Genomic DNA, 7,500 nt, shown 5'->3' on the forward strand with positions numbered 1-7,500 from the left:
AGAGACAGAGAGAGACAGAGAGAGAGAGAGAGAGGCAGAGAGAGGCAGAGAGAGAGAGAGGCAGAGAAGAGAGAGAGAGAGGGGCAGAGAGAGAGAGAGAGAGAGAGAGAGAGAGAGAGAGAGAGAGGCAGAGAGAGAGAGAGAGAGGCAGAGAGAGAGGCAGAGAGAGAGAGAGGCAGAGAGAGAGAGAGAGAGAGAGGGGCAGAGAGAGAGAGAGAGAGAGAGACAGAGAGAGAGAGAGCAGAGAAGAGAAGAGAAGAGAGAGAGAGAGAGAGAGCAGAGAGAGAGAAGAGAGAGAGAGAGAGCAGAGAGAGAGAGAGAGAGAGAGAGGCAGAGAAGAGAGAGAGGAGCAGAGAGAGAGAGAGAGAGAGAGAGAGAGAGAGAGAGAGAGAGAGAGAGAGAGGCAGAGAGAGAGAGAGAGAGAGAGAGAGAGAGAGACACAGAGAGACACAGAGAGAGAGAGAGAGAGAGAGAGACACAGAGAGACACAGAGAGAGAGAGAGAGAGAGAGAGACAGAGAGAGACCAGAGAGAGAGAGAGAGAGAGAGAGAGAGAACACAGAGAGACACAGAGACTTTTTTTGACTTTTAGAAAACACTTTATTACTAACACATCATCAATTTCATCAAAAACCAGTCAGACATAAAACTCTAATTAAGATGGCTGCTGAATGTGAGCTCTCCCTGCTCAGAAACTCTGCACAGAGCTCGGTCACATCCCCACTGCTCCTTGAAGACGTCCATGTTCTCTGTGGCCTTGTGGAAGCAGAACTCCAGCCTCAGTCTGGCTTTAACGCTCTGCCTCCACAAGGCCACAACATCACACGTGGGTCCATCCTGCAGTTTGTCCCTGCGTGTCAGGTAGACCGCCAATTTGGCTTCTCCTAATAAAAATTAAGAAGTTGGCACTTTGCTTTTTTTTCTTTAGTGTATGTGACTCCACCAATAAAAACAGAGGCAGAGAACACAACATTAAAAAGGTTAAAAACCCAGTTAAAACACTGAACAGCTCAGTGAGTCTCCTGCACTCGGTAAAAAACATGAAAGATGGTTTCGGACAGACTGCAGAATGGACACTCATTCACAACACTACTGTTAAAAACAGATAAAAAAGCGTTAGTGGCAATAGCACCATGTAAAAATCCTCCACTGAAGGTCTCCAGTCCGTTTCTTTAGTGGAGGCTTGTAGAGAGTCCTCCACTGTGGACTCTGTCCCCCCAGTCTGTCCGTCCACACGGTGGCTGCCCTGTTGAACAGGCCCTTTGTGTTGGTTGCCTTCACAGTGTTCCTGTATATTGTCTGTTTGTCTGCACTGTGAAGGCTCAGTTTCTTCTGGTTGTAGATTTTTAAGAGAGGGCCACCGGGCCTCCTCGGACCCAAGGCTCAGATGGAGATCAGGGAAGGCGTCCGTGGGGTCGGGCTCAGCTCCTCCTCTGCTGTGGCGTAGGAGGAGGCTCCTCTCCTTCACTGAGAGCTTCTGTCTCCAGAGCGCCAGGCCTCTCCTCACCAGCCGGACAGAGTGCACCCCCAGCACAGAGCTCACAGCCTGGGCATCAGTGAGCGCCGGCCCCGCCGCATCCACCAGCTGTTTTAGGATGACGGTCTTAGTCCGGCACAGCGCCCCCATCAGCCCAGGCATGGTGTTGCTGCAGACGTCTAGTCTGCCACCGCAGATCAGAGGTTCCTTCAACAACCAGTGCAGAGAGTCAGACCCTTTGAAGTTTTTCCAATTAAAAAGAGCACAGGATTTAAAACACCCTGATAAACGGAGGCAACCCACTTAACTTAAAACATTTAAAATCAGTTAGAAACAGAGCAGCATCCAGCCCCAGACTGTTCACACGCCTGAATATGCAGCTGGCCACATCCCTCCACACTAAGTCAGACGGCCCTGTCAGATACCTCTGAACAAACTGTATCCTAAAGGTGGCCGTTCTACTGGCCAGGTGGACCAGGCCCTGCCCCCCCTCCTCTCTGGATAAAAACAGAACTGACTGTGGCACCCAATGAAAACGGTCCCAGAAAAAATTAACCATTTTAGCCTGGATCTGGGCCAACAGACCTGACGGCGGATCCAGACAGGCCAGTCGGTGCCACAGCAGAGAAGCTACAAGATTGTTTAAAACCAGAACTCTTCCTCTGTAAGACATCTGTGGGTGAAGCCATCTCCATCTTGACAGCTTACCTTCTACTTTTTCAGCTATGCCGTCCCAATTTTTCTTCACCATTTTTTCATTTCCCACATAGATACCGAGGTACTTAAGGCCATCTCTCTTCCAGGTCAGGCTTTGAGGGAGAACCGGGAGGCCCTCACGCCACTCACTGACAGCAAGGGCCTCACTCTTCCCCCAGTTCACCCTCGCAGCCGACACAACAGAGAACCTGTTAGTAATGTGGGCTACTGTGTCGACATCACACTGATCTTTTATAAAAACAACGACGTCATCTGCATAAGCAGATAAAACCACATTACTATTAAAACCAGGTAAAAACAGGCCTTGAACACTCGAGCGTATTTTGTTGAGGAGGGGTTCCAGGGAGAGCGCATAGAGCATCCCAGACAGAGCGCAGCCCTGCCGGACGCCTCTACGCGCTCTAAAAGGAGCACACAAGCTGCCGTTGATCTTAAGCACACTCTCAATGTCACTGTACAGCACCTGGATCTTGGCTATGAGACCAGCGCTGAACCCAAACCTCTCCATGGTCTTCCAGAGGAATTGGTGTTCAACGTGGTCAAAAGCCTTTTCTTGATCTAATGAGATCAGTCCAATATTTATCCCCAATGAACTGGAGACCTCCAAAACGTCCCGAATAAGGTAGACATTGTCTACCATGGACCTGCTGGGTACACAGTACGTCTGGTCCCGATGGATGACCTCCTCCATGGCTCCTCTCAGTCGAATGGCCAAGGCCTTGGAGAGGATCTTATAGTCCGTGCATAGGAGAGACACAGGGCGCCAGTTTTTTATGTCCTGCAGGTTGCCTTTTTTTGGCAGGAGGGTGATGACGGCTCTGCGGCAGGACAGAGGCAGTGACCCGGTGGCGAGGCTCTCGTTGAAAACTTCCAGGATGTCCTGTGACAGAATTTCCCAGAAGGTCTTATAAAACTCCACGCTGAGTCCGTCGATGCCCGGGGCCTTCCGGCCCTGCATGGTCTGGAGGGCAGCGTGTAGCTCCTGTACCGTCAGGGGGCGCTCCAGCTGATCGTTGGTCCTTTCAGAGACCTGTGGCAGCTCAGCACAGAAGTCATTAAACAGTTCTTCGTTATCCTTGTAGTCACTTTCATATAATGAGGTGAAGAACTCCACGGCTCTCCCCCTGATCTGGCCTGGTTCAGACAGCTCTTGTCCTGTGTCTGACAGCAGAGAGTGGATCAGCTTCCTCTGGCCCTGCTTCTTCTCCAAGCCAAAGAAGAAGCCAGAAGGAGCATCCATCTCGGTGATGTCCTGGATTCGGGACCGGACCAGCGCACCCTGTACTTTAGTGTCCAGCAGGGCGGCTAAAGCCATCTTTTTGGTCTTGAGGATTTCAATACATCCTCGATTTCCTGTGGACTCATTCAGATGTTCCAGTTCCACAATCTCAGTCTCCAGATCTCTGATAGATCTGGTGATGTGACGAGTGACATTGAGTGTGTGCTGCTGACATAACATTTTTACCTGAGTCTTACCAAAGTCCCACCACTGCCTTAAGCAGGTAAACCCACCCTTCCTCTGTCTAAAACCAGTCCATAAATAACTAAGAGCTTCTCTAAAACTTTGGTCGACTGCTAAAACTGAATTAAAATGCCAGTAGGCACTTTTAGGTAAAATATTTCTAATAAAAACACGACATAAAACCAAAGCGTGATCTGTAAAACCCACTGGCAGAATCTTACATGTTTTAAAAACATTAAGATGGTGTTTAAAACAATAAAAACGGTCAAGACGAGCTAAAGACATCCTGTCCTCTCTAACGTGAGACCATGTGTACTGTCTGCAGCTTGTGTGCAACCTTCTCCATACGTCCACCAGGCCATGGGAGGAGACCAGCTGCTTCAGAGCCTGCTGAGAGGCCGGATGAGGCTCTGCATGGTTTCGATCTAAAATCTCATCTTCAGTACAGTTAAAGTCCCCACATAAAAACAAATAATCTGTTGAGCTACAATCTTTTAATTTGTCGTTAATATCTCTAAAACAGAGCTTCCTCTCTGCACCGTTATTGGGAGCGTACACATTGATAAAAACAACAGTAAAACGATCAAACCCGGCTCTGACTGAGAGACACCTCCCCTGGATGACGTGCTCCACAGTCAGTGACGTCGGAGTAAAACCTTTGGAGAACAGGATGCCCACCCCTGCACTGAGTGCAGTGCCGTGGCTAAAAACCACCTCCCCTTCCCATTCTCTACGCCACTCGCCTTCATTAGCACCGTCACTGTGAGTCTCTTGTAAAAAAACAACATCCATCTTTTTGAGTCTCACTGCTTCGAACACGACAGCTCTTTTCTTAACCTCTCTGGCCCCATTGATGTTCAAACTCCCCACTTGAAAGGTGTCCATAAAAGGTGAGAGATTTAAAACAGCACAAAAAACAGTCAATAAGTTAAATAAAATATAAAGCAGTGTCTTCATCATTAACAGATTTCTTTTTTGACTTTAAGAATCAGTTTCTTCAGTCTGAACACTTCTTGATCAGTAAAGTCTGATTCGGCTTTATTCCTGACGTGACGTCTGGCTGAGGTGTAGAACATCTGTTTATCAGGAAAATAATGTTCCAGATTCACACCTTTCATGTTCTTGGTCTCCTGGAGGAACGTTTTCAGCACTTTGGCTGAATAAGCCTTTTCTTCCTGACTGGCTGATTTCTGAGTGTGATACAGATCACTGTCATCAGAGACACAGCCTTCACTGTCACTGCTGTCTAACTGCTCCACTGTCCCACCTGTCTGTCTGCCTGTCTGTCTACTGCTCTTCGCCCTGACATCTACATTTCTATCTCTGCTGCGGCGCTTTAGTGGGACTGACGTGCACGCAGCCTCTTCTTCTATCATCTCCACAGCTTCACCTGCCTGTTCACCACCTGCTTCACCTCTGTTCTCCTCTTCATCCTCCTTCTCACCCACCTCACCTTCCTGAACTTCAGTTTCACCAGTTAAGTTACCCGTCTCACTCCCCTGTTGTCCACTCACTTCACCTGTCTCACTCCCCTGTTGTCCACTCACTTCCCCTGTCTCACCTCCTTGTTGTCCACTCACTTCCCCTGTCTCACCTCCCTGTTGTCCACTCACTTCACCTGTCTCACCTCCCTGTTGTCCACTCACTTCACCTGTCTCACTCCCCTGTTGTCCACTCACTTCCCCTGTCTCACTCCCCTGTTGTCCACTCACTTCACCTGTCTCACTCCCCTGTTTTCCACTCACTTCCCCTGTCTCACCTCCCTGTTGTCCACTCACTTCACCTGTCTCACTCCACCTGTCTCACCTCCCTGTTGTCCACTCACTTCACCTGTCTCACTCCCCTGTTGTCCACTCACTTCCCATGTCTCACCTCCCTGTTGTCCACTCACTTCACCCGTCTCACCTCCCCGTTGTCCACTCACTTCACCTGTCTCACCTCCCTGTTGTCCACTCACTTCACCTGTCTCACCTCCCTGTTGTCCACTCACTTCACCTGTCTCACCTCCCTGTTGTCCACTCACTTCACCTGTCTCACTCCCCTGTTGTCCACTCACTTCACCCGTCTCACCTCCCTGTTGTCCACTCACTTCCCCTGTCTCACCTCCCTGTTGTCCACTCACTTCACCTGTCTCACTCCCCTGTTTTCCACTCACTTCACCTGTCTCACTCCCCTGTTGTCCACTCACTCCTCCTGTCTCACTCCCCTGTTTTCCACTCACTTCACATGTCTCACCTCCTTGTTGTCCACTCACTTCCCCTGTCTCACTCCCCTGTTGTCCACTCACTTCACCTGTCTCACCTCCCTGTTGTCCACTCACTTCACCTGTCTCACCTCCCTGTTGTCCACTCACTTCACCTGTCTCACCTCCCTGTTGTCCACTCACTTCACCTGTCTCACCTCCCTGTTGTCCACTCACTTCACCTGTCTCACTCCCCTGTTGTCCACTCACTTCACCCGTCTCACCTCCCTGTTGTCCACTCACTTCCCCTGTCTCACCTCCCTGTTGTCCACTCACTTCACCTGTCTCACTCCCCTGTTTTCCACTCACTTCACCTGTCTCACTCCCCTGTTGTCCACTCACTCCTCCTGTCTCACTCCCCTGTTTTCCACTCACTTCACATGTCTCACCTCCTTGTTGTCCACTCACTTCCCCTGTCTCACTCCCCTGTTGTCCACTCACTTCCCCTGTCTCACTCCCCTGTTGTCCACTCACTTCCCATGTCTCACCTCCCTGTTGTCCACTCACTTCACCTGTCTCACTCCCCTGTTGTCCACTCACTTCACCTGTCTCACCTCCCTGTTGTCCACTCACTTCACCCGTCTCACTCCCCTGTTGTCCACTCACTTCACCTGTCTCACCCCCCTGTTGTCCACTCACTTCACCTGTCTCACCTCCCTGTTGTCCACTCACTTCACCTGTCTCACTCCCCTGTTGTCCACTCACTTCACCTGTCTCACTCCCCTGTTGTCCACTCACTTCACCTGTCTCACTCCCCTGTTGTCCACTCACTTCCCATGTCTCACCTCCCTGTTGTCCACTCACTTCACCTGTCTCACCTCCCTGTTGTCCACTCACTTCACCTGTCTCACCTCCCTGTTGTCCACTCACTTCACCCGTCTCACTCCCCTGTTTTCCACTCACTTCACCTGTCTCACCTCCCTGTTGTCCACTCACTTCACCTGTCTCACTCCCCTGTTGTCCACTCACTTCCCCTGTCTCACCTCCTTGTTGTCCACTCACTTCCCCTGTCTCACCTCCTTGTTGTCCACTCACTTCCCCTGTCTCACCTCCCTGTTGTCCACTCACTTCACCTGTCTCACCTCCCTGTTGTCCACTCACTTCACCTGTCTCACTCCCCTGTTTTCCACTCACTTCACCTGTCTCACTCCCCTGTTGTCCACTCACTTCACCTGTCTCACCTCCCTGTTGTCCACTCACTTCACCTGTCTCACTCCCCTGTTGTCCACTCACTTCCCCTGTCTCACCTCCTTGTTGTCCACTCACTTCCCCTGTCTCACCTCCTTGTTGTCCACTCACTTCCCCTGTCTCACCTCCCTGTTGTCCACTCACTTCACCTGTCTCACTCCCCTGTTTTCCACTCACTTCACCTGTCTCACTCCCCTGTTGTCCACTCACTTCACCTGTCTCACTCCCCTGTTGTCCACTCACTTCACCTGTCTCACTCCCCTGTTGTCCACTCACTTCACCTGTCTCACTCCCCTGTTGTCCACTCACTTCACCTGTCTCACTCCCCTGTTGTCCACTCACTTCCCATGTCTCACCTCCCTGTTGTCCACTCACTTCACCCGTCTCACCTCCCCGTTGTCCACTCACTTCACCT

Source organism: Trachinotus anak, unplaced genomic scaffold (assembly GCF_046630095.1).
Source record: "Trachinotus anak isolate AG129_WGS33_773 ecotype Australia unplaced genomic scaffold, CSIRO_AGI_Tana_v1 ptg000054l, whole genome shotgun sequence".
In the NCBI taxonomy this organism is placed as follows: Eukaryota; Metazoa; Chordata; class Actinopteri; order Carangiformes; family Carangidae; genus Trachinotus; species Trachinotus anak.